This window comes from Salvelinus alpinus, chromosome 16 (assembly GCF_045679555.1).
Source record: "Salvelinus alpinus chromosome 16, SLU_Salpinus.1, whole genome shotgun sequence".
In the NCBI taxonomy this organism is placed as follows: domain Eukaryota; kingdom Metazoa; phylum Chordata; class Actinopteri; order Salmoniformes; family Salmonidae; genus Salvelinus; species Salvelinus alpinus.
Window position 1 is genome coordinate 53,130,471 of NC_092101.1, and position 27,393 is coordinate 53,157,863.

The 27,393-nt window shown below is 51.0% G+C and overlaps 1 protein-coding gene across 1 annotated transcript in view; it reads left to right on the forward strand.

Annotated features, from left to right (window-relative positions):
* The window catches only part of LOC139541684 (lipoma-preferred partner homolog), a 513,132-nt gene that overhangs the window by 34,625 nt on the left and 451,114 nt on the right, over positions 1 to 27,393 (forward strand). The gene's annotated exons all lie outside the window — the stretch shown is intronic.

Sequence of the window (27,393 nt, forward strand, 5' to 3'; positions counted from 1 at the left end):
CCCTACAGTAGCCCTGGGTAGGCAAGACAAAATTATTTTCATGATTTCACTAATATCAATAAATCATAGCACCTTTCTGGGCTCATTCAGGAGTTTTTACTTAATTAAATAGATCCATGTTAAAAAATGATGTTAAAATAATAATTTATATTCCTATAACATAAGTTCATCTTTCCCTCGATCCTGACTAGTCTCCCAGTCCCTGCCACTGAACAACCTGCCCCCACAGCATGATGCTGCCACCACCATGCTTCACCGTAGAGATGGTGCCATTTTTCCTCCAGACGTGACTCTTGGCATTCAGGCCAAAGAGTTCAGTCTTGGTTTCATCAGACCAGATAATTTTCTTTCTCATTGTCTGAATCCTTTAGGTGCCTTTTGGCAAACTCCAAGCAGGCTGTCATGTGCCTTTTACTGAAGAGTGGCTTCCATTTGGTCATTCTACCATAAAGGCTTGATTGGTAGAGTGCTGCAGAGGAACTCTGGAGCTCTGTCAGAGTGACCATCGGGTTCTTGGTCACCTCCCTGACCAAGGCCCTTCTCCCCTGATTGCTCAGTTTGGCCAGGCGGCCAGCTCTAGGAAGAGTCTTGGTGGTTCCAAACTTCTTCCATTTAAGAATGATGGAGGCCACTGTGTTCTGGGGACCTTCAATGCTGCAGAAATGTTTTGGTACCCTACCCCAGATCTGTGCCTCGACACAATCCTGTCTCTGAGCTCTATGGACAATTCCATCGACCTCATGGCTTGGTTTCTGCTCTGACATGCACTGTCAACTGTGGTACCTTATATAGACAGGTGTGCGCCTTTCCAAATCATGTCCAATCAATTTAATTTACCACAGATGGACTCCAATCAAGTTCAATCATGATTTAGGAGGGAGGAGAAGGTGGAAAAGAGTTTCCTATGGTTTAAAGGCAGAACACTTCACAAACCAGTTTATTGTGACTTGCAGGTCTGATGTGGCCCACGAGCCAGGATTTTCAGACCACAATCTTAAAGATACCTAGGCCAGAAGTAAAGGCTTTATGAAGTGTATAATACGTGGTTATAAAGGGTTTACTTTATGTGGTTATAAAGGGTTTACTTTTAATTGAAACATATTGTCAGTCATTGTCATGATGAAGACTTCAGGACTATTATTTATTGAATGCAACAACCATGTCTCTGTCACTAACAAACACAGTTATGGGTGGGTATCTCTCACATTCACTTGAAAGGCATCCTGGGAAATATGCAAATAAGGCTTTACAACCTACAATGCAAACCCCACCCTCCCCATATACTCTAACACTACATGTGTAACAGTTAAGGGCCAACGCCCATAGGGGTGCTAGTTGGTCAACACTTTGAAAAGTGTTTGTTTATTTCGGTGGGTTATTGATTTCTAAGAAAGTGTTACATTTAACACTGTGAGTGTTAAAATTCTGACCATAATTTTCTGTGTAAATTGTAATGACATATAGATACTACATGCTGCTGCTCTGAGCTATAATGAAGGAAGCGAACAAGCAGAGACTTGATGAGCGTCTCAAATGGCACCCTATTCCCTATATAGAGTGCGCTACTTTTTACAGGGCCCTATGAGCAATTGTGATGTCTTAAGGTTTCTTTACTCAGACATTGTGTAGGTCTAAATCAAGTATATATATATATATTAACGGAATACTTTCAAAGTATAACATTTTGCTGTTGTTCCAAGTTAAGATTATTCCCCGTACGAGTACGTGACATTAGCCGATAGGATAGTATGTGACGTGAGCCGATAGGATAGCACGTGACGTTAGCCGATAGGATAGCACGTGACGTTAGCCGATAGGATAGCACGTGACGTTAGCCGATAGGATAGCTCGTGACGTTAGCCGATAGGATAGCTCGTGACGTTAGCCGATAGGATAGCTCGTGACGTTAGCCGATAGGATAGCCCGTGACGTTAGCCGATAGGATAGCCCGTGACGTTAGCCGATAGGATAGCCCGTGACGTTAGCCGATAGGATAGCCCGTGACGTTAGCCGATAGGATAGCTGCGTTTTGGGGGAGGAAGGATTGCAGGAATGTCAGGAAGGTGTTCTTGGTGTTTACTCATATCTCTACTGTCTGTCTGGTCCTTTTGAGCTCAGTTGATAGAGCATGGCACGTGTAACGCCAGGTTAGTTAGTGGGTTCGATTCCCGCGACCACTCATACGTAAAATATATGCATGCATGACTAATTCGCTTTTGCTTTGGATAAAAGTGACAGCTAAATGAAATGTATGATATTATTTTATCTGTCTTTATCTATCTTTCTATCGATCAGATAGTCTTTCCGTACTGCGTGATGGAGAGGAGAACAGAGGAGATGGATGTTGAAACAGAAAATAGTTTTTGTCTAAACCCCCCCCCAGGCCGGGATTTCTTCCTTATATGGGAGAGAGGAGACAGCCATCTCAGATCGTGTTCCTACATAGTGGGAATTCCTTTGGGCAACATCCCATATGGCACCCTATTCCCTATATAGTGCACTACTTTTCAACCAGGGCTCATTGGGCTCTGGTAGGGTACCAGTTGGGACTCAGCCCCTTTAACCACGGAGGGAGGAAATGGAGCCCCGCTAAACGTATAATCGTCCGGGGTGGAAGAATAATTCACCCAAACACTTTGACAGTGAAATGGAAGTGTGATGGGTTGAGAAACACGTGTTTCCTTCATCTCATTTCACCTGAAGACAATCTGTCATCTTAATATCTGTTGGAAAGGAATGTTTTTGTCCGGTTCTTTTTTTATTTGTTGGCAAGAAATAGATTTCCAGTGTTTGTCTGTGTGGGTTGCCCTCGAGGACCGTTGATGTTAGTGATAAATGTAACATTCACAGCAGACTGGCTGAGGGGGAGGGATCTGTGGGGAACTGGGGAGGAGGAGGACAGGCCAACTTCAGAGGAGGAGGAGGACAGGCCCACTTCAGAGGAGGAGGAGGACAGGCCCACTTCAGAGGAGGAGGAGGACAGGCCCACTTCAGAGGAGGAGGAGGACAGGCCCACTTCAGAGGAGGAGGAGGACAGGCCCACTTCAGAGGAGGAGGAGGACAGGCCCACTTCAGAGGAGGAGGAGGACAGGCCCACTTCAGAGGAGGAGGAGGACAGGCCCACTTCAGAGGAGGAGGAGGACAGGCCCACTTCAGAGGAGGAGGAGGACAGGCCCACTTCGGAGGAGGAGGACAGGCCCACTTCAGAGGAGGAGGAGGAGGACAGGCCCACTTCAGAGACATGTTGTGGACAATGCGCAATTACCGTTACAAATTTACATGGGTTTTTGACCCAAGTCATCTCCCCTCCCCTCCCTTCTCCTCCCCTCCCTTCTCCTCCCCTCCCTTCCCTCTCCTCCCCTCCCCTCCCCTCTCCTCTCTTCCTCTAAGGATGTTAGAGGTACACAAACACTGGGCTATAACAACTCTACCACATCCCTGTTAATACAAACTATTGAATGCCTCAATCTAAGCCAAAGCATGGTTCCACTCTTCATCTTTTAAGAAATTACGTTTGAACTAAATTATGTTAGCCAAGTTTCCATGGTGATGCTAGTGACCTGGTTTCAACCTAAAACATATTTCAGTGAGTTGTGAATGGAGGCTAGATCCTACTGCTTCCCTAGCATTGTCTTGACTGACTCCTCACCTCACAGTGCTCAGAAGAGAAGGCTATCTGGCAGACGTTTCTCAATACATTATTTAAGGTTTTTCTCCATGAAGAGGAACTGGGGAATGTCAATGGGACTTCAACCATTCACTACAAGCAGAGAGCGAGAGAGGCTTGTCTAACCCAGTTACTAACTGATATGACAAACATTTCTTGGAAATACCATGTTGTCACGAGAAAAGACTGTAGGCTATAGGATCTACTGTATCACGGTGATGGTCTGGGACGATATCACGGTGATGGTCTGGGACGATTTGACAGTGATGGTCTGGGACGATTTGACGGTGATGGTCTGGGACGATTTCACAGTGATGGTCTGGGACGATTTCACAGTGATGGTCTGGGACGATTTGACAGTGATGGTCTGGGACGATTTGACAGTGATGGTCTGGGACGATTTGACAGTGATGGTCTGGGACGATTTGACGGTGATGGTCTGGGACGATTTGACGGTGATGGTCTGGGACGATTTGACAGTGATGGTCTTGGACGATTTGACGGTGATGGTCTGGGACGATTTGACGGTGATGGTCTGGGACGATTTGACGGTGATGGTCTGGGACGATTTCACGGTGATGGTCTGGGACGATTGCACAGTGATGGTCTGCGACGATTGCACAGTGATGGTCTGGGACGATTGCACAGTGATGGTCTGGGACGATTTGACAGTGATGGTCTGGGACGATTTGACAGTGATGGTCTGGGACGATTTGACAGTGATGGTCTGGGACGATTTGACAGTGATGGTCTGGGACGATTTGACAGTGATGGTCTGGGACGATTTGACAGTGATGGTCTGGGACGATTTGACGGTGATGGTCTGGGACGATTTGACGGTGATGGTCTGGGACGATTTCACGGTGATGGTCTGGGACGATTTCACGGTGATGGTCTGGGACGATTTCACGGTGATGGTCTGGGACGATTTCACGGTGATGGTCTGGGACGATTTCACGGTGATGGTCTGGGACGATTTCACGGTGATGGTCTGGGACGATTTGACGGTGATGGTCTGGGACGATTTGACGGTGATGGTCTGGGACGATTTGACGGTGATGGTCTGGGACGATTTGACGGTGATGGTCTGGGATGATTTCATGGTGATGGTCTGGGATGATTTATTTGTTGATGTAAGGTCAACATGGTGGTTTAATGCTTCACAATCCCCATGAACCCTAAACAGTATGTCCCTTAACAGAAGATTTTATCCAACGCGACTTACCTGTACCGTGACTGCATAGGTATGTGCATGTGATCCCCATGAGGATTGAACCCACAACCTTGCCATTTCTATCTCTATGCTCATGGTGTTTAACCAACTGAGTCTCACAGGACCTCTTGGTGTCCCTCTGAGTTTAACCAACTGAGTCTCACAGGATCTTGGTGTCCCTCGGAGTTTAACCAACTGAGTCTCACAGGACCTCTTGGTGTCCCTCTGAGTTTAACCAACTGAGTCTCACAGGATCTTGGTGTCCCTCGGAGTTTAACCAACTGAGTCTCACAGGACCTCTTGGTGTCCCTCGGAGTTTAACCAACTGAGTCTCACAGGACCTCTTGGTGTCCCTCGGAGTTTAACCAACTGAGTCTCACAGGACCTCTTGGTGTCCCTCGGAGTTTAACCAACTGAGTCTCACAGGACCTCTTGGTGTCCCTCGGAGTTTAACCAACTGAGTCTCACAGGACCTCTTGGTGTCCCTCGGAGTTTAACCAACTGAGTCTCACAGGACCTCTTGGTGTCCCTCGGAGTTTAACCAACTGAGACTCACAGGATCATGGTGTTCCTCGGAGTTTAACCAACTGAGTCTCACAGGACCTCTTGGTGTCCCTCTGAGTTTAACCAACTGAGACTCACAGGATCATGGTGTCCCTCTGAGTTTAACCAACTGAGACTCACAGGACCTCTTGGTGTTCCTCTGAGTTTAACCAACTGAGACTCACAGGATCATGGTGTTCCTCGGAGTTTAACCAACTGAGTCTCACAGGACCTCTTGGTGTCCCTCTGAGTTTAACCAACTGAGACTCACAGGATCATGGTGTTCCTCTGAGTTTAACCAACTGAGACTCACAGGATCATGGTGTTCCTCGGAGTTTAACCAACTGAGTCTCACAGGATCTTGGTGTCCCTCGGAGTTTAACCAACTGAGTCTCACAGGACCTCTTGGTGTCCCTCGGAGTTTAACCAACTGAGTCTCACAGGACCTCTTGGTGTCCCTCTGAGTTTAACCAACTGAGACTCACAGGATCATGGTGTCCCTCTGAGTTTAACCAACTGAGTCTCACAGGACCTCTTGGTGTCCCTCTGAGTTTAACCAACTGAGTCTCACAGGACCTCTTGGTGTCCCTCTGAGTTTAACCAACTGAGACTCACAGGACCTCTTGGTGTCCCTCTGAGTTTAACCAACTGAGACTCACAGGATCATGGTGTCCCTCTGAGTTTAACCAACTGAGTCTCACAGGACCTCTTGGTGTCCCTCGGAGTTTAACCAACTGAGTCTCACAGGACCTCTTGGTGTCCCTCGGAGTTTAACCAACTGAGTCTCACAGGACCTCTTGGTGTCCCTCTGAGTTTAACCAACTGAGTCTCACAGGACCTCTTGGTGTCCCTCTGAGTTTAACCAACTGAGTCTCACAGGACCTCTTGGTGTCCCTCGGAGTTTAACCAACTGAGACTCACAGGATCATGGTGTTCCTCGGAGTTTAACCAACTGAGTCTCACAGGACCTCTTGGTGTCCCTCGGAGTTTAACCAACTGAGACTCACAGGATCATGGTGTCCCTCTGAGTTTAACCAACTGAGTCTCACAGGACCTCTTGGTGTCCCTCTGAGTTTAACCAACTGAGACTCACAGGATCATGGTGTCCCTCTGAGTTTAACCAACTGAGACTCACAGGACCTCTTGGTGTTCCTCTGAGTTTAACCAACTGAGACTCACAGGATCATGGTGTTCCTCGGAGTTTAACCAACTGAGTCTCACAGGACCTCTTGGTGTCCCTCTGAGTTTAACCAACTGAGTCTCACAGGACCTCTTGGTGTCCCTCGGAGTTTAACCAACTGAGTCTCACAGGACCTCTTGGTGTCCCTCGGAGTTTAACCAACTGAGTCTCACAGGACCTCTTGGTGTTCCTCTGAGTTTAACCAACTGATTCTCACAGGACCTCTTGGTGTCCCTCGGAGTTTAACCAACTGAGTCTCACAGGACCTTTATGTCTTCCTGAACTGAGGTTGTGTTCTCTTGTCCTTGGTTCTGCTCTGGCCCTGCCCTGGGTTCTGCAGTTTTCTGCTTGGTACGTTATAAATACACTATGAAACCCTGGCAGAGAGAGTAAAGGCCCTGCCCTGGTAGAAGCTGCTGCCCTTGGGGCATAACCGTTTCAGACCCATTTGTACCTAGTTTAGAAAAGGTTACCCTAACAAGTGCATTTTAATTCACCTGAAACATGCATTTCACTTTGCTCTTAGGGACCGATATGCTTTAAAAAAAGACTTCTCTGCTTGGTACGTTATAAATACACTATGAAGCCCTGGCAGAGAGAGTAAAGGCCAAGGTGATTTGAGGGATATGTATTTTTCATGGTCTTCGTTGTACCTTTATAGCCTGTAAACACTCAGAGACCATCAACCTGCCTGCTGCTTGTCTGCTGAAGAGCACTTAAAGAGTACAGTGTCAGTCTGTCTGTCCACAGAGAGAATGGACCCACTAGTTTAATATAACTAGTCCTCATCTAAACCAGAGAGAATGGACCCACTAGTTTAATATAACTAGTCCTCATCTAAACCAGAGAGAATGGACCCACTAGTTTAATATAACTAGTCCTCATCTAAACCAGAGAGAATGGACCCACTAGTTTAATATAACTAGTCCTCATCTAAACCAGAGAGAATGGACCCACTAGTTTAATATAACTAGTCCTCATCTTAACCAGAGAGAATGGACCCACTAGTTTAATATAACTAGTCCTCATCTTAACCAGAGAGAATGGAGCCACTAGTTTAATATAACTAGTCCTCATCTTAACCAGAGAGAATGGACCCACTAGTTTAATATAACTAGTCCTCATCTTAACCAGAGAGAATGGACCCACTAGTTTAATATAACTAGTTCTCATCTTAACCAGAGAGAATGGACCCACTAGTTTAATATAACTAGTCCTCATCCAAACCAGAGAGAATGGACCCACTAGTTTAATATAGCTAGTCCTCATCTAAACCAGAGAGAATGGACCCACTAGTTTAATATAACTAGTCCTCATCTTAACCAGAGAGAATGGACCCACTAGTTTAATATGACTAGTCCTCATCTTAACCAGAGAGAATGGACCCACTAGTTTAATATAACTAGTCCTCATCTAAACCAGAGAGAATGGACCCACTAGTTTAATATAACTAGTCCTCATCTAAACCAGAGAGAATGGACCCACTAGTTTAATATAACTAGTCCTCATCTAAACCAGAGAGAATGGACCCACTAGTTTAATATAACTAGTCCTCATCTAAACCAGAGAGAATGGACCCACTAGTTTAATATAACTAGTCCTCATCTAAACCAGAGAGAATGGACCCACTAGTTTAATATAACTAGTCCTCATCTAAACCAGAGAGAATGGACCCACTAGTTTAATATAACTAGTCCTCATCTAAACCAGAGAGAATGGACCCACTAGTTTAATATGACTAGTCCTCATCTAAACCAGAGAGAATGGACCCACTAGTTTAATATAACTAGTCCTCATCTAAACCAGAGAGAATGGACCCACTAGTTTAATATAACTAGTCATCATCTAAACCAGAGAGAATGGACCCACTAGTTTAATATAACTAGTCCTCATCTAAACCAGAGAGAATGGACCCACTAGTTTAATATAACTAGTCCTCATCTAAACCAGAGAGAATGGACCCACTAGTTTAATATAACTAGTCATCATCTAAACCAGAGAGAATGGACCCACTAGTTTAATATAACTAGTCCTCATCTAAACCAGAGAGAATGGACCCACTAGTTTAATATAACTAGTCCTCATCCAAACCAGAGAGAATGGACCCACTAGTTTAATATAGCTAGTCCTCATCTAAACCAGAGAGAATGGACCCACTAGTTTAATATAACTAGTCCTCATCTTAACCAGAGAGAATGGACCCACTAGTTTAATATGACTAGTCCTCATCTTAACCAGAGAGAATGGACCCACTAGTTTAATATAACTAGTCCTCATCTAAACCAGAGAGAATGGACCCACTAGTTTAATATAACTAGTCCTCATCTAAACCAGAGAGAATGGACCCACTAGTTTAATATAACTAGTCCTCATCTAAACCAGAGAGAATGGACCCACTAGTTTAACATAACTAGTCCTCATCTAAACCAGAGAGAATGGACCCACTAGTTTAATATAACTAGTCCTCATCTAAACCAGAGAGAATGGACCCACTAGTTTAATATAACTAGTCCTCATCTAAACCAGAGAGAATGGACCCACTAGTTTAATATAACTAGTCCTCATCTAAACCAGAGAGAATGGACCCACTAGTTTAATATGACTAGTCCTCATCTAAACCAGAGAGAATGGACCCACTAGTTTAATATGACTAGTCCTCATCTAAACCAGAGAGAATGGACCCACTAGTTTAATATGACTAGTCCTCATCTAAACCAGAGAGAATGGACCCACTAGTTTAATATAACTAGTCCTCATCTAAACCAGAGAGAATGGACCCACTAGTTTAATATAACTAGTCCTCATCTAAACCAGAGAGAATGGACCCACTAGTTTAATATAACTAGTCCTCATCTAAACCAGAGAGAATGGACCCACTAGTTTAATATAACTAGTCCTCATCTAAACCAGAGAGAATGGACCCACTAGTTTAATATAACTAGTCCTCATCTAAACCAGAGAGAATGGACCCACTAGTTTAATATAACTAGTCCTCATCTAAACCAGAGAGAATGGACCCACTAGTTTAATATAACTAGTCCTCATCTAAACCAGAGAGAATGGACCCACTAGTTTAATATAACTAGTCCTCATCTAAAACAGAGAGAATGGACCCACTAGTTTAATATAACTAGTCCTCATCTAAACCAGAGAGAATGGACCCACTAGTTTAATATAACTAGTCCTCATCTAAACCAGAGAGAATGGACCCACTAGTTTAATATAACTAGTCCTCATCTAAACCAGAGAGAATGGACCCACTAGTTTAATATGACTAGTCCTCATCTTAACCAGAGAGAATGGACCCACTAGTTTAATATAACTAGTCCTCATCTAAACCAGAGAGAATGGACCCACTAGTTTAGTACAGTAACTATTTAAACTATTTTCCTCCTTTCTTATTTTCTCTATTTTTGCATATTTCTGACACTGAATGTTGTCAGATTTTCAACCAAAACGTAATATTAGATAAAGGGAACCTGCGTTTACAAAAATTGTAATAATGGATACTTATTTCATTTAATTAACAAAGTTATGCAACAGCCAATTCCCCTGTGTGAAAATGTATTTTCCCCCTTACTGGTTGCACCACCTTTAGCTGCAATGACTCCAACCAACCACTTCCTGTAGTTGTTGATCAGTCCACCTTTAGCTGCAATGACTCCAACCAACCACTTCCTGTAGTTGTTGATCAGTCCACCTTTAGCTGCAATGACTCCAACCAACCACTTCCTGTAGTTGTTGATCAGTCCACCTTTAGCTGCAATGACTCCAACCAAACACTTCCTGTAGTTGTTGATCAGTCCACCTTTAGCTGCAATGACTCCAACCAAACACTTCCTGTAGTTGTTGATCAGTCCACCTTTAGCTGCAATGACTCCAACCAAACACTTCCTGTAGTTGTTGATCAGTCCACCTTTAGCTGCAATGACTCCAACCTACCACTTCCTGTAGTTGTTGATCCGTCTCTCACATCGCTGTGGAGGAATGTTTGTTCCACTCTTGCATGCAGAACTGCTTTAACTCAGCGATACTTGTGGGGGTTTTTCCTGCCACATCTCATTTGGGATTAGGTCTGGACTTTGACTAGGCCATTACGAAACTTGAAATGTTTAGCTTTTTAGCCGTTTTCATGTAGAGTTGATTGTGTGTTTCGGGATCATTGTCTTGCTGCAGGACCCAGCTGCTCCTCAGCTCACAGACGGACGGCCTGATATATTCTCCTGTAGAATTCTCTCATACAGAGCAGAATTTATGATTCCATTTATCAATGAAAAGTGGTTCTGAGGCAGAAAACCATCCCACTACCACCACCATGGACGACATGGGTCCCATTTACGCCTGGCGAAAAACCAAACACTGCATTCTCTACAGTGAGAACATCATACCAGCGGTCAAACAGCGATGTGAGATACTGATCAACAACTACAGGAAGTGGTTGGTTGGAGTCATTGCAGCTAAAGGTGGAACAACCAGTTATTGAGTGTAAGGGGGCAGATATGTGTTTTTTACAGTACTTTATGTCGTCATAGATCCTATAGAAATAGATCCACATCAGCAACATGTATTGAACCGTAGTTTAACTAGTCAGGCTGCGGCAAGGTAGCCCAGTGGTTAGAGTGTAGAGGCGGCAGGGTAGCCCAGTGGTTAGAGTGTAGAGGCGGCAAGGTAGCCCAGTGGTTAGAGTGTAGAGGCGGCAGGGTAGCCCAGTGGTTAGAGTGTAGAGGCGGCAGGGTAGCCCAGTGGTTAGAGTGTAGAGGCGGCAGGGTAGCCCAGTGGGTAGAGTGTAGAGGCGGCAGGGTAGCCCAGTGGTTAGAGTGTAGAGGCGGCAGGGTAGCCCAGTGGTTAGAGTGTAGAGGCGGCAAGGTAGCCCAGTGGTTAGAGTGTAGAGGCGGCAGGGTAGCCCAGTGGTTAGAGTGTAGAGGCGGCAGGGTAGCCCAGTGGTTAGAGTGTAGAGGCGGCAAGGTAGCCCAGTGGTTAGAGTGTAGAGGCGGCAGGGTAGCCCAGTGGTTAGAGTGTAGAGGCGGCAGGGTAGCCCAGTGGTTAGAGTGTAGAGGCGGCAGGGTAGCCCAGTGGTTAGAGTGTAGAGGCGGCAGGGTAGCCCAGTGGTTAGAGTGTAGAGGCGGCAAGGTAGCCCAGTGGTTAGAGTGTAGAGGCGGCAAGGTAGCCCAGTGGTTAGAGTGTAGAGGCGGCAAGGTAGCCCAGTGGTTAGAGTGTAGAGGCGGCAAGGTAGCCCAGTGGTTAGAGTGTAGAGGCGGCAAGGTAGCCCAGTGGTTAGAGTGTAGAGGCGGCAGGTAGCCCAGTGGTTAGAGTGTAGAGGCGGCAAGGTAGCCCAGTGGTTAGAGTGTAGAGGCGGCAGGTAGCCCAGTGGTTAGAGTGTAGAGGCGGCAGGTAGCCCAGTGGTTAGAGTGTAGAGGCGGCAAGGTAGCCCAGTGGTTAGAGTGTAGAGGCGGCAGGTAGCCCAGTGGTTAGAGTGTAGAGGCGGCAGGTAGCCCAGTGGTTAGAGTGTAGGGGCGGCAAGGTAGCCCAGTGGTTAGAGTGTAGAGGCGGCAGGGTAGCCCAGTGGTTAGAGTGTAGAGGCGGCAGGGTAGCCCAGTGGTTAGAGTGTAGAGGCGGCAGGGTAGCCCAGTGGTTAGAGTGTAGAGGCGGCAGGGTAGCCCAGTGGTTAGAGTGTAGAGGCGGCAGGGTAGCCCAGTGGTTAGAGTGTAGAGGCGGCAGGGTAGCCTAGTGGTTAGAGTGTAGAGGCGGCAGGGTAGCCTAGTGGTTAGAGTGTAGAGGCGGCAGGGTAGCCTAGTGGTTAGAGTGTAGAGGCGGCAGGGTAGCCTAGTGGTTAGAGCGTTGGACTAGTAACCGAGAGGTTGCAAGATCGAATCCCCCGAGCTGACAAGGTAAAAATATGCAAGGCAATTAATTCACTTGTTCCTAGGCCGTCATTGAAAATAAGAATTTGTTCTTAAGTGACTTATAAATAAAGATTTTAAAAAATGAAGTCAGTTAAGAACAAATTCTTATTTACAATGACGGTCTACCACGGTCAAAACCCTGACCCGGATGACTCTGGGCTAATTGTGGGACTCCCAATCACGGACGATCCAGGGTGTCTGTAGTGATGCCTCTAGCACTAAGATGCAGTGCCTTAAACCACTGAGCCACTCAGGAGCCCCTAACCAGAGAGGTCGGGAGGATCCCCAACCTTTACCTCTGTTCCCCACTCAGGGGCCCCTAACCAGAGAGGTCAGGAGGATCCCCAACCTTTACCTCTGTTCCCCAGTCAGGGGCCCCTAACCAGAGAGGTCAGGAGGATCCCCAACCTTTACCTCTGTTCCCCAGTCAGGGGCCCCTAACCAGAGAGGTCAGGAGGATCCCCAACCTTTACCTCTGTTCCCCAGTCAGGGGCCCCTAACCAGAGAGGTCAGGAGGATCCCCAACCTTTACCTCTGTTCCCCAGTCAGGGGCCCCTAACCAGAGAGGTCAGGAGGATCCCCAACCTTTACCTCTGTTCCCCAGTCAGGGGCCCCTAACCAGAGAGGTCAGGAGGAACCCCAGCAGGCCTCTCTCTCTTTACTCCACCTCTGTTTGTGACATCCTATTATTTTCTTTGCTGCATCTGTTTTCTGCTCTAGGTATCTGTCTGTATATAGTTTTCAACTGTTGATCTGGTGGCCATTTTCTCAGGATTTTTCTTAACTTGTTAAAAAAAAACTAAAAAAAAGAATAAAATTGTCAGTGGAAGTCAGTCCCTTTCTACTCCAAAGCATAAAGACCTTTTTCAACGACTAAATTACATTTTCTTTGACAGATTAGGCCTCTTTGAAATTGTGTTAATGGCCTAATGTACTTGAATTGTCTGATCATTTCAGTTTGATTAGAACTGGGTCCCATATCCGGGTGTTAAATGGTCTAGATAATACTATTTGTCTCCTTGCTCTTATTTTAAAAAGGACTGCTGGGCTTAAAAAATGGTTTAACCTACATTATCTTAATGGTTTTGGAATTACATTTAAATTGCAGCCATTTATTTGAATATGAAGAAATGTCTTTGTTTATATAGAGGATTCGTGTTCTTGCTAGGGAGTCTCCTAATAGTGTCTTTTAGTAAAGTGGGGGTATTTTTTTTCCAGTTGCTCAGCCTAGTTCACCCTGTAGGTCACACTGTAGGTCACACTGTAGGTCACACACTGTAGGTCACACTGTAGTTCACACACTGTAGTTCACACTGTAGTTCACACTGTAGTTCACCCTGTAGGTCACCCTGTAGGTCACACACTGTAGGTCACACACTGTAGGTCACACACTGTAGTTCACACTGTAGTTCACACTGTAGTTCACACTGTAGGTCACACTGTAGGTCACACACTGTAGGTCACACTGTAGGTCACACTGTAGGTCACACACTGTAGGTCACACACTGTAGGTCACATTGTAGTTCACACACTGTAGTTCACACACTGTAGGTCACACTGTAGGTCACACACTGTAGTTCACACTAGGTCACACACTGTAGGTCACACTGTAGGTCACACTGTAGGTCACACACTGTAGGTCACACTGTAGGTCACACTGTAGGTCACACACTGTAGTTCACACACTGTAGGTCACACACTGTAGTTCACACTGTAGGTCACACTGTAGTTCACACACTGTAGGTCACATTGTAGGTCACACTGTAGTTCACACACTGTAGGTCACACTGTAGGTCACACACTGTAGTTCACACTAGGTCACACACTGTAGGTCACACTGTAGGTCACACTGTAGGTCACACACTGTAGGTCACATTGTAGGTCACACACTGTAGTTCACACACTGTAGGTCACACATTGTAGTTCACACACTGTAGGTCACACTGTAGGTCACACTGTAGGTCACACACTGTAGGTCACATTGTAGGTCACACTGTAGTTCACACACTGTAGGTCACACTGTAGGTCACACACTGTAGTTCACACTAGGTCACACACTGTAGGTCACACTTTAGGTCACACTGTAGGTCACACTGTAGGTCACACTGTAGGTCACACACTGTAGGTCACACTGTAGGTCACACTGTAGGTCACACACTGTAGTTCACACACTGTAGGTCACACACTGTAGTTCACACACTGTAGGTCACATTGTAGGTCACACTGTAGTTCACACACTGTAGGTCACACTGTAGGTCACACACTGTAGTTCACACTAGGTCACACACTGTAGGTCACACTGTATGTCACACTGTATCTACATGGGAAAGAAATCGCCCGGTACTGTAGAATGTTATTTTTTATAATTATAACGATTATTGGAATGGTTACATAAGTGAGTCGTCGAGCTGAAGTCGTAGCGAGGAATTCATCCTCGGCTATGGATTTCTGCCCCGTGGCTTAAGGCCATGAGAATATTACTGGAGACTTTAATCTATTAGGCTAGTCATACTGCTCCTACTGCCTTCCTCCGTGTCGCAAATGGCACCCTATTCCCTATGGTTCTCTGGTCTAAAGTAGTGCACTGTGTAGGGAGTATAGGGCGCCGTATTGGGACACAGCCGTGGAGACTTGGCCGTGACTCTGGGTCCTCCCCCGCTGGCTAGAAGTGTTTAAGCCGTAGCCGTTTCACCAGCAGACAGTTTGATACGTGACATTTACAAAATACGCTTATTTTCTCTTCTGATGGCTGCTGGGAAAATATCATTTTGTAGGGGAAGGTGTCATGGATGGTTTCTACCCCCCCCCCCCCCCCCTCCCTCACATCAGTTGCCCTGAGAACGTGATGCTCCACCCATCACTGCAGTGGTCGTGATGAGTGAAGTTTTTTTTTTTGTTGTCGTTTTTGGAATAGGTTCTCGATTGGAGTATTGTTGCGTTGGTAGTCTCCTATTTTACTATGCTGTTTTGTTATTACACACAGGCCTACATAGCCAATCAAATCATAATGATGAACTGATAGTTGAATGGAACCACCACTACATAAATGTAGACTTTAATAACATTTGAATCCTTTGACAGTTTTCAAAATGGCCACACTGAAGACATATTATCAGATAAATATGTACATGAAGTTATTATTTGTATGAGCAGTAAAATAGTTAGAGATTATACATGTATATACATGTGCTTACATTATATATGTAAGAAGGATTCATTGCTCATCATATCATTAAGCAGTAAAGCACGAGGAGGTGTGGTATATGGCCATATACCACAAACCCCCGAGGTGCCTTACTGCTGTTATAAACTGGTTACCAACGTCATTAGAAGAATGCTTTAGTATGCTGCTTGATGATGAAGTTCAGAGTTAGTGTGTGTGTGTGTGCAGAAACATAAAGAAGAAACATAAAGTATAGTAGTGTACCCCACAACGCTCCTGCTCCCTGTAGTGTACCCCACAACACTCCTGCTCCCTGTAGTGTACCCCACAACGCTCCTGCTCCCTGTAGTGTACCCCACAACGCTCCTGCTCCCTGTAGTGTACCCCACAACACTCCTGCTCCCTGTAGTGTACCCCACAACGCTCCTGCTCCGTGTAGTGTACCCCACAACACTCCTGCTCCCTGTAGTGCACCCCACAACACTCCTGCTCCCTGTAGTGTACCCCACAACAGTCCTGCTCCCTGTAGTGTCCCCCACAACGCTCCTGCTCCCTGTAGTGTCCCCCACAAAGCTCCTGCTCCGTGTAGTGTCCCCCACAAAGCTCCTGCTCCGTGTAGTGTACCCCACAACGTTCCTGCTCCCTGTAGTGTACCCCACCACGCTCCTGCTCACAATAGTGTACCCCACAACGCTCCTGCTCCCTGTAGTGTACCCCACAACGCTCCTGCTCCCTGTAGTGTACCCCACAACGCTCCTGCTCCCTGTAGTGTACCCCACAACGCTCCTGCTCCCTGTAGTGTACCCCACAACGCTCCTGCTCCCTGTAGTGTACCCCTTAACGCTCCTGCTCCCTGTAGTGTACCCCACAACGCTCCTGCTCCCTGTAGTGTACCCCACAACGCTCCGGCTCCCTATAGTGTACCCCACAACGCTCCTGCTCCCCGTAGTGTACCCCTTAACGCTCCTGCTCCCTGTAGTGTACCCCACATCGCTCCGGCTCCCTATAGTGTACCCCACAACGCTCCTGCTCCCCGTAGTGCACCCCACAACAGTCCTGCTCCCTGTAGTGTACCCCACAAAGCTCCTGCTCCGTGTAGTGTACCCCACAAAGTTCCTGCTCCCTGTAGTGTACCCCACAAAGTTCCGGCTCCCTATAGTGTACCCCACAACGCTCCTGCTCCCCGTAGTGCACCCCACAACAGTCCTGCTCCCTGTAGTGTACCCCACAACGCTCCTGCTCCCTGTAGTGCACCCCACAACACTCCTGCTCCCTGTAGTGTCCCCCACAACACTCCTACTCCCTGTAGTGTACCCCACAACACTCCTGCTCCCTGTAGTGTACCCCACAACGCTCCTGCTCCCTGTAGTGTACCCCACAACGCTCCTGCTCCCTGTAGTGCACCCCACAACACTCCTGCTCCCTGTAGTGTCCCCCACAACACTCCTGCTCCCTGTAGTGTACCCCACAATGCTCCTGCTCCCTGTAGTGTACCCCACAACGCTCCTGCTACCTGTAGTGTGACCCACAACGCTCCTGCTCCCTGTAGTGTACCCCACAACGCTCCTGCTCCCTGTAGTGTACCCCACAACGCTCCTGCTCCCTGTAGTGTACCCCACAACGCTCTTGCTCCCTGTAGTGTACCCCACAACGCTCTTGCTCCCTGTAGTGTACCCCACAACGCTCCTGCTCCCTGTAGTGTACCCCACAACACTCCTGCTCCCTGTAGTGTACCCCACAACGCTCCTGCTCCGTGTAGTGTACCCCACAACGCTCCTGCTCCCTGTAGTGTACCCCACAACACTCCTGCTCCCTGTAGTGCACCCCACAACACTCCTGCTCCCTGTAGTGTACCCCACAACAGTCCTGCTCCCTGTAGTGTCCCCCACAACGCTCCTGCTCCCTGTAGTGTCCCCCACAAAGCTCCTGCTCCCTGTAGTGTCCCCCACAAAGCTCCTGCTCCGTGTAGTGTACCCCACAACGTTCCTGCTCCCTGTAGTGTACACCACCACGCTCCTGCTCACAGTAGTGTACCCCACAACGCTCCTGCTCACTGTAGTGTACCCCACAACGCTCCTGCTCCCTGTAGTGTACCCCACAACGCTCCTGCTCCCTGTAGTGTACCCCACAACGCTCCTGCTCCCTGTAGTGTACCCCACAACGCTCCTGCTCCCTGTAGTGTACCCCACAACGCTCCTGCTCCCTGTAGTGTACCCCACAACGCTCCTGCTCCCTGTAGTGTACCCCACAACGCTCCTGCTCCCTGTAGTGTACCCCACAACGCTCCTGCTCCCTGTAGTGTACCCCACAACGCTCCGGCTCCCTATAGTGTACCCCACAACGCTCCTGCTCCCCGTAGTGTACCCCTTAACGCTCCTGCTCCCTGTAGTGTACCCCACATCGCTCCGGCTCCCCATAGTGTACCCCACAACGCTCCTGCTCCCCGTAGTGCACCCCACAACAGTCCTGCTCCCTGTAGTGTACCCCACAAAGCTCCTGCTCCGTGTAGTGTACCCCACAAAGTTCCTGCTCCGTGTAGTGTACCCCACAATGCTCCTGCTCCCTGTAGTGTACCCCACAACGCTCCTGCTCCCTGTAGTGTACCCCACAACGCTCCTGCTCCCTGTAGTGTACCCCATAACTCTCTTGCTCCCTGTAGTGTACCCCACAACACTCCTGCTCACAGTAGTGTACCCCACAACGCTCCTGCTCCGTGTAGTGTACCCCACAACGCTCCTGCTCCCTGTAGTGTACCCCACAACGCTCCTGCTCCCTGTAGTGTACCCCACAACGCTCCTGCTCCCTGTAGTGTACCCCACAAAGCTCCTGCTCCCTGTAGTGTACCCAACAACACTCCTGCTACCTGTAGTGTACCCCACCACACTCCTGCTCCCTGTAGTGTACCCCACAACGCTCCTGCTCCGTGTAGTGTACCCCACAAAGCTCCTGCTCCGTGTAGTGTACCCCACAACGCTCCCTGTAGTGTACCCCACCACGCTCCCTTTAGTGTACCCCACAACGCTCCTGCTCCCTGTAGTGTACCCCACAACGCTCCTGCTCCCTGTAGTGTACCCCACAACGCTCCCTGTAGTGTACCCCACCACGCTCCCTTTAGTGTACCCCACAACGCTCCTGCTCACAGTAGTGTACCCCACAACACTCCTGCTCCCTGTAGTGTACCCCACAACGCTCCTGCTCCCTGTAATGTACCCCACAACACTCCTGCTCCCTGTAGTGTACCCCACAACGCTCCTGCTCCCTGTAGTGTACCCCACAACGCTCCTGCTCCCTGTAGTGTACCCCACAACGCTCCCTGTAGTGTACCCCACAACGCTCCCTGTAGTGTACCCCACAACGCTCCTGCTCCCTGTAGTGTACCCCACAACGCTCCTGCTCCCTGTAGTGCACCCCACAACGCTCCTGCTCCCTGTAGTGCACCCCACAACGCTCCTGCTCCCTGTAGTGCACCCCACAACGCTCCTGCTCCCTGTAGTGTCCCTCACAAAGCTCCGTGTAGTGTACCCCACAACGTTCCTGCTCCCTGTAGTGTACCCCACAACGCTCCCTGTAGTGTACCCCACCACGCTCCTGCTCACAGTAGTGTACCCCGCAACACTCCTGCTCCCTGTAGTGTACCCCACAACACCTCTGCTCCCTGTAGTGTACCCCACAACACTCCTGCTCCCTGTAGTGTACCCCACAACACTCCTGCTCCCTGTAGTGTACCCCACAACGCTGCTCCTGCTCCCTGTAGTGTACCCCACAACACCTCTGCTCCCTGTAGTGTACCCCACAACGCTCCCGCTCCCTGTAGTGTACCCCACAACGCTCCTGCTCCCTGTAGTGTACCCCTTAACGCTCCTGCTCCCTATAGTGTACCCCACAACGCTCCTGCTCCCTGTAGTGTACCCCACAACGCTCCTGCTCCCTGTAGTGTACCCCATAACGCTCCTGCTCCCTGTAGTGTACCCCACAACGCTCCTGCTCACAGTAGTGTACCCCACAACCCTCCTTCTCCGTGTAGTGTACCCCACAACGCTCCTGCTCCCTGTAGTGTACCCCACAACGCTCCTGCTCCCTGTAGTGTACCCCACAACGCTCCTGCTCCCTGTAGTGTACCCAACAACACTCCTGCTACCTGTAGTGTACCCCACCACACTCCTGCTCCCTGTAGTGTACCCCACAACGCTCCTGCTCCGTGTAGTGTACCCCACAAAGCTCCTGCTCCGTGTAGTGTACCCCACAACGCTCCCTGTAGTGTACCCCACCACGCTCCCTTTAGTGTACCCCACAACGCTCCTGCTCCCTGTAGTGTACCCCACAACGCTCCTGCTCCCTGTAGTGTACCCCACAACGCTCCCTGTAGTGTACCCCACCACGCTCCCTGTAGTGTACCCCACAACGCTCCTGCTCACAGTAGTGTACCCCACAACACTCCTGCTCCCTGTAGTGTACCCCACAACGCTCCTGCTCCCTGTAATGTACCCCACAACACTCCTGCTCCCTGTAGTGTACCCCACAACGCTCCTGCTCCCTGTAGTGTACCCCACAACGCTCCTGCTCCCTGTAGTGTACCCCACAACGCTCCCTGTAGTGTACCCCACAACGCTCCCTGTAGTGTACCCCACAACGCTCCCTGTAGTGTACCCCACAACGCTCCTGCTCCCTGTAGTGCACCCCACAACGCTCCTGCTCCCTGTAGTGCACCCCACAACGCTCCTGCTCCCTGTAGTGCACCCCACAACGCTCCTGCTCCCTGTAGTGCACCCCACAACGCTCCTGCTCCCTGTAGTGTCCCTCACAAAGCTCCGTGTAGTGTACCCCACAACGTTCCTGCTCCCTGTAGTGTACCCCACAACGCTCCCTGTAGTGTACCCCACCACGCTCCTGCTCACAGTAGTGTACCCCACAACACTCCTGCTCCCTGTAGTGTACCCCACAACACCTCTGCTCCCTGTAGTGTACCCCACAACGCTCCTGCTCCCTGTAGTGTACCCCACAACGCTCCTGCTCCCTGTAGTGTACCCCATAACACTCCTGCTCCCTGTAGTGTACCCCACAACGCTCCTGCTCACAGTAGTGTACCCCACAACGCTCCTGCTCCGTGTAGTGTACCCCACAACGCTCCTGCTCCCTGTAGTGTACCCCACAAAGCTCCTGCTCCCTGTAGTGTACCCCACAACACTCCTGCTCCCTGTAGTGTACCCAACAACACTCCTGCTCACCTGTAGTGTACCCCACCACACTCCTGCTCCCTGTAGTGTACCCCACAACGCTCCTGCTCCGCTGTAGTGTACCCCACAACGCTCCTGCTCCCTGTAGTGTACCCCACAACGCTCCTGCTCCCTGTAGTGTACCCCACAACGCTCCTGCTCCCGTAGTGTACCCCACAACGCTCCTGCTCCCTGTAGTGTACCCCACAACACTCCTGCTCCCTGTTAGTGTACCCCACAACGCTCCTGCTCCCTGTAGTGTACCCCACAACGCTCCTGCTCCCTGTAGTGTACCCCACAACACTCCTGCTCCTTGTAGTGTACCCCACAACACCCTGCTCCCTGTAGTGTACCCCACAACGCTCCTGCTCACAGTAGTGTACCCCACAACACTCCTGCTCCCTGTAGTGTACCCCACAACGCTCCTGCTCCCTGTAATGTACCCCACAACACTCCTGCTCCCTGTAGTGTACCCCACAACACTCCTGCTCCCTGTAGTGTACCCCACAACGCTCCTGCTCCCTGTAGTGTACCCCACAACGCTCCCTGTAGTGTACCCCACAACGCTCCCTGTAGTGTACCCCACAACTCTCCTGCTCCCTGTAGTGTACCCCACAACGCTCCTGCTCCCTGTAGTGCACCCCACAACGCTCCTGCTCCCTGTAGTGCACCCCACAACGCTCCTGCTCCCTGTAGTGCACCCCACAACGCTCCTGCTCCCTGTAGTGTACCCCACAACGCTCCCTGTAGTGTACCCCACCACGCTCCTGCTCACAGTAGTGTACCCCACAACTCTCCTGCTCCCTGTAGTGTACCCCACAACACCTCTGCTCCCTGTAGTGTACCCCACCACGCTCCTGCTCCCAGTAGTGTACCCCACAACACTCCTGCTCCCTGTAGTGTACCCCACAACACCTCCTGCTCCCTGTAGTGTACCCCACAACGCTCCTGCTCCCTGTAGTGTACCCCACAACGCTCCTGCTCCCTGTAGTGTACCCCACAACACTCCTGCTCCCTGTAGTGTACCCCACAACGCTCCTGCTCCCTGTAGTGTACCCCACAACGCTCCCTGTAGTGTACCCCACAACGCTCCCTGTAGTGTACCCCACAACGCTCCTGCTCCCTGTAGTGTACCCCACAACGCTCCCTGTAGTGTACCCCACAACGCTCCTGCTCCCTGTAGTGTACCCCACAACGCTCCTGCTCCCTGTAGTGTACCCCACAACGCTCCCTGTAGTGTACCCCACAACACTCCTGCTCCCTGTAGTGTACCCCACAACGCTCCTGCTACCTGTAGTGTACCCCACAACGCACCTGCTACCTGTAGTGTACCCCACAACACTCCTGCTCCCTGTAGTGTACCCCACAACGCTCCTGCTCCCTGTAGTGTACCCCACAACACTCCTGCTCCCTGTAGTGTACCCCACAACACTCCTGCTACCGTTAGTGTACCCCACAACGCTCCTGCTACCTGTAGTGTACCCCACAACACTCCTGCTCCCTGTAGTATACCCCACAACACTCCTGCTCCCTATAGTGTACCCCACAACGCTCCTGCTACCTGTAGTGTACCCCACAACACTCCTGCTCCCTGTAGTGTACCCCACAACACTCCTGCTCCCTGTAGTGTACCCCACAACACCCCTGCTCCCTGTAGTGTACCCCACAACACTCCTGCTCCCTGTAGTGTACCCCACAACACTCCTGCTCCCTGTAGTGTACCCCACAACACTCCTGCTCCCTGTAGTGTACCCCACAACACTCCTGCTCCCTGTAGTGTACCCCACAACGCTCCTGCTCCCTGTAATGTACCCCACAACACTCCTGCTCCCTGTAGTGTACCCCACAACGCTCCTGCTCCCTGTAGTGTACCCCACAACGCTCCTGCTCCCTGTAGTGTACCCCACAACGCTCCCTGTAGTGTACCCCACAACGCTCCCTGTAGTGTACCCCACAACGCTCCTGCTCCCTGTAGTGTACCCCACAACGCTCCTGCTCCCTGTAGTGCACCCCACAACGCTCCTGCTCCCTGTAGTGCACCCCACAACGCTCCTGCTCCCTGTAGTGCACCCCACAACGCTCCTGCTCCCTGTAGTGTACCCCACAACGCTCCCTGTAGTGTACCCCACCACGCTCCTGCTCACAGTAGTGTACCCCACAACACTCCTGCTCCCTGTAGTGTACCCCACAACACCTCTGCTCCCTGTAGTGTACCCCACAACGCTCCTGCTCCCTGTAGTGTACCCCACAACGCTCCTGCTCCCTGTAGTGTACCCCACAACACTCCTGCTCCCTGTAGTGTACCCCACAACACTCCTGCTCCCTGTAGTGTACCCCACAACGCTCCTGCTCCCTGTAGTGTACCCCACAACACTCCTGCTCCCTGTAGTGTACCCCACAACGCTCCTGCTCCCTGTAGTGTACCCCACAACAGTCCTGCTCCCTGTAGTGTACCCCACAACGCTCCCTGTAGTGTACCCCACAACGCTCCTGCTCCCTGTAGTGTACCCCACAACGCTCCCTGTAGTGTACCCCACAACGCTCCTGCTCCCTGTAGTGTACCCCACAACGCTCCCTGTAGTGTACCCCACAACACTCCTGCTCCCTGTAGTGTACCCCACAACGCTCCTGCTACCTGTAGTGTACCCCACAACGCACCTGCTACCTGTAGTGTACCCCACAATGCACCTGGTCCCTGTAGTGTACCCCACAACGCTCCTGGTCCCTGTAGTGTACCCCACAACACTCCTGCTCCCTGTAGTGTACCCCACAACACTCCTGCTACCGTTAGTGTACCCCACAACGCTCCTGCTACCTGTAGTGTACCCCACAACACTCCTGCTCCCTGTAGTATACCCCACAACACTCCTGCTCCCTGTAGTGTACCCCACAACGCTCCTGCTCACAGTAGTGTACTCCACAACACTCCTGCTCCCTGTAGTGTACCCCACAACGCTCCTGCTCCCTGTAATGTACCCCACAACACTCCTGCTCCCTGTAGTGTACCCCACAACGCTCCTGCTCCCTGTAGTGTACCCCACAACGCTCCTGCTCCCTGTAGTGTACCCCACAACGCTCCCTGTAGTGTACCCCACAACGCTCCCTGTAGTGTACCCCACAACGCTCCTGCTCCCTGTAGTGCAACCCACAACGCTCCTGCTCCCTGTAGTGCACCCCACAACGCTCCTGCTCCCTGTAGTGCACCCCACAACGCTCCTGCTCCCTGTAGTGTACCCCACAACGCTCCCTGTAGTGTACCCCACCACGCTCCTGCTCACAGTAGTGTACCCCACAACACTCCTGCTACCGTTAGTGTACCCCACAACGCTCCTGCTACCTGTAGTGTACCCCACAACACTCCTGCTCCCTGTAGTGTACCCCACAACACTCCTGCTACCGTTAGTGTACCCCACAACGCTCCTGCTACCTGTAGTGTACCCCACAACACTCCTGCTCCCTGTAGTATACCCCACAACACTCCTGCTCCCTGTAGTGTACCCCACAACGCTAATGCTCACAGTAGTGTACCCCACAACACTCCTGCTCCCTGTAGTGTACCCCACAACGCTCCTGCTCCCTGTAGTGTACCCCACAACACTCCTGCTCCCTGTAGTGTACCCCACAACGCTCCTGCTCCCTGTAGTGTACCCCACAACGCTCCTGCTCCCTGTAGTGTACCCCACAACGCTCCCTGTAGTGTACCCCACAACGCTCCCTGTAGTGTACCCCACAACGCTCCTGCTCCCTGTAGTGTACCCCACAACGCTCCTGCTCCCTGTAGTGCACCCCACAACGCTCCTGCTCCCTGTAGTGCACCCCACAACGCTCCTGCTCCCTGTAGTGCACCCCACAACGCTCCTGCTCCCTGTAGTGTACCCCACAACGCTCCCTGTAGTGTACCCCACCACGCTCCTGCTCACAGTAGTGTACCCCACAACACTCCTGCTCCCTGTAGTGTACCCCACAACACCTCTGCTCCCTGTAGTGTACCCCACAACGCTCCTGCTCCCTGTAGTGTACCCCACAACGCTCCTGCTCCCTGTAGTGTACCCCACAACACTCCTGCTCCCGTGGTACCCCACAACACTCCTGCTCCCTGTAGTGTACCCCACAACGCTCCTGCTCCCTGTAGTGTACCCCACAACACTCCTGCTCCCTGTAGTGTACCCCACAACGCTCCTGCTCCCTGTAGTGTACCCCACAACGCTCCCTGTAGTGTACCCCACAACGCTCCCTGTAGTGTACCCCACAACGCTCCTGCTCCCTGTAGTGTACCCCACAACGCTCCCTGTAGTGTACCCCACAACGCTCCTGCTCCCTGTAGTGTACCCCACAACGCTCCTGCTCCCTGTAGTGTACCCCACAACGCTCCCTGTAGTGTACCCCACAACACTCCTGCTCCCTGTAGTGTACCCCACAACGCTCCTGCTACCTGTAGTGTACCCCACAACGCACCTGCTACCTGTAGTGTACCCCACAACACTCCTGCTCCCTGTAGTGTACCCCACAACGCTCCTGCTCCCTGTAGTGTACCCCACAACACTCCTGCTCCCTGTAGTGTACCCCACAACACTCCTGCTACCGTTAGTGTACCCCACAACGCTCCTGCTACCTGTAGTGTACCCCACAACACTCCTGCTCCCTGTAGTATACCCCACAACACTCCTGCTCCCTATAGTGTACCCCACAACGCTCCTGCTACCTGTAGTGTACCCCACAACACTCCTGCTCCCTGTAGTGTACCCCACAACACTCCTGCTCCCTGTAGTGTACCCCACAACACTCCTGCTCCCTGTAGTGTACCCCACAACACTCCTGCTCCCTGTAGTGTACCCCACAACACTCCTGCTCCCTGTAGTGTACCCCACAACACTCCTGCTCCCTGTAGTGTACCCCACAACACTCCTGCTCCCTGTAGTGTACCCCACAACACTCCTGCTCCCTGTAGTGTACCCCACAACACTCCTGCTCCCTGTAGTGTACCCCACAACGCTCCTGCTCCCTGTAGTGTACCCCACAACGCTCCTGCTCCCTGTAGTGTACCCCACAACGCTCCTGCTCCCTGTAGTGTACCCCACAACGCTCCTGCTCCCTGTAGTGTACCCCACAACGCTCCTGCTCCCTGTAGTGTACCCCACAACGCTCCTGCTCCCTGTAGTGTACCCCACAACGCTCCTGCTCCCTGTAGTGTACCCCACAACGCTCCTGCTCCCTGTAGTGTACCCCACAACGCTCCTGCTCCCTGTAGTGTACCCCACAACACTCCTGCTCCCTGTAGTGTACCCCACAACGCTCCTGCTCCCTGTAGTGTACCCCACAACACTCCTGCTCCCTGTAGTGTACCCCACAACGCTCCTGCTCCCTGTAGTGTACCCCACAACGCTCCTGCTCCCTGTAGTGTACCCCACAACACTCCTGCTCCCTGTAGTGTACCCCACAACGCTCCTGCTCCCTGTAGTGTACCCCACAACACTCCTGCTCCCTGTAGTGTACCCCACAACGCTCCTGCTCCCTAATGTACCCCACAACGCTCCCCGTAGTGTACCCCACAACACTCCTGCTCCCTGTAGTGTACCCCACAACGCTCCCTGCTCCCTGTAGTGTACCCCACAACGCTCCTGCTCCCTGTAGTGTACCCCACAACGCTCCTGCTCCCTGTAGTGTACCCCACAACGCTCCTGCTCCCTGTAGTGTACCCCACAACACTCCTGCTCCCTGTAGTGTACCCCACAACACTCCTGCTCCCTGTAGTGTACCCCACAACACTCCTGCTCCCTGTAGTGTACCCCACAACACTCCTGCTCCCTGTAGTGTACCCCACAACACTCCTGCTCCCTGTAGTGTACCCCACAACGACCTCCTGCTCCCTGTAGTGTACCCCACAACGCTCCTGCTCCCTGTAGTGTACCCCACAACGCTCCTGCTCCCTGTAGTGTACCCCACAACACTCCTGCTCCCTGTAGTGTACCCCACAACACTCCTGCTCCCTGTAGTGTACCCCACAACGCTCCTGCTCCCTGTAGTGTACCCCACAACACTCCTGCTCCCTGTAGTGTACCCCACAACGCTCCTGCTCCCTGTAGTGTACCCCACAACACTCCTGCTCCCTGTAGTGTACCCCACAACGCTCCCTGTAGTGTACCCCACAACGCTCCTGCTCCCTGTAGTGTACCCCACAACGCTCCCTGTAGTGTACCCCACAACGCTCCTGCTCCCTGTAGTGTACCCCACAACGCTCCTGCTCCCTGTAGTGTACCCCACAACGCTCCCTGTAGTGTACCCCACAACGCTCCCTGTAGTGTACCCCACAACGCTCCTGCTCCCTGTAGTGTACCCCACAACGCACCTGCTACCTGTAGTGTACCCCACAACGCACCTGCTCCCTGTAGTGTACCCCACAACGCTCCTGCTCCCTGTAGTGTACCCCACAACACTCCTGCTCCCTGTAGTGTACCCCACAACACTCCTGCTACCGTTAGTGTACCCCACAACGCTCCTGCTACCTGTAGTG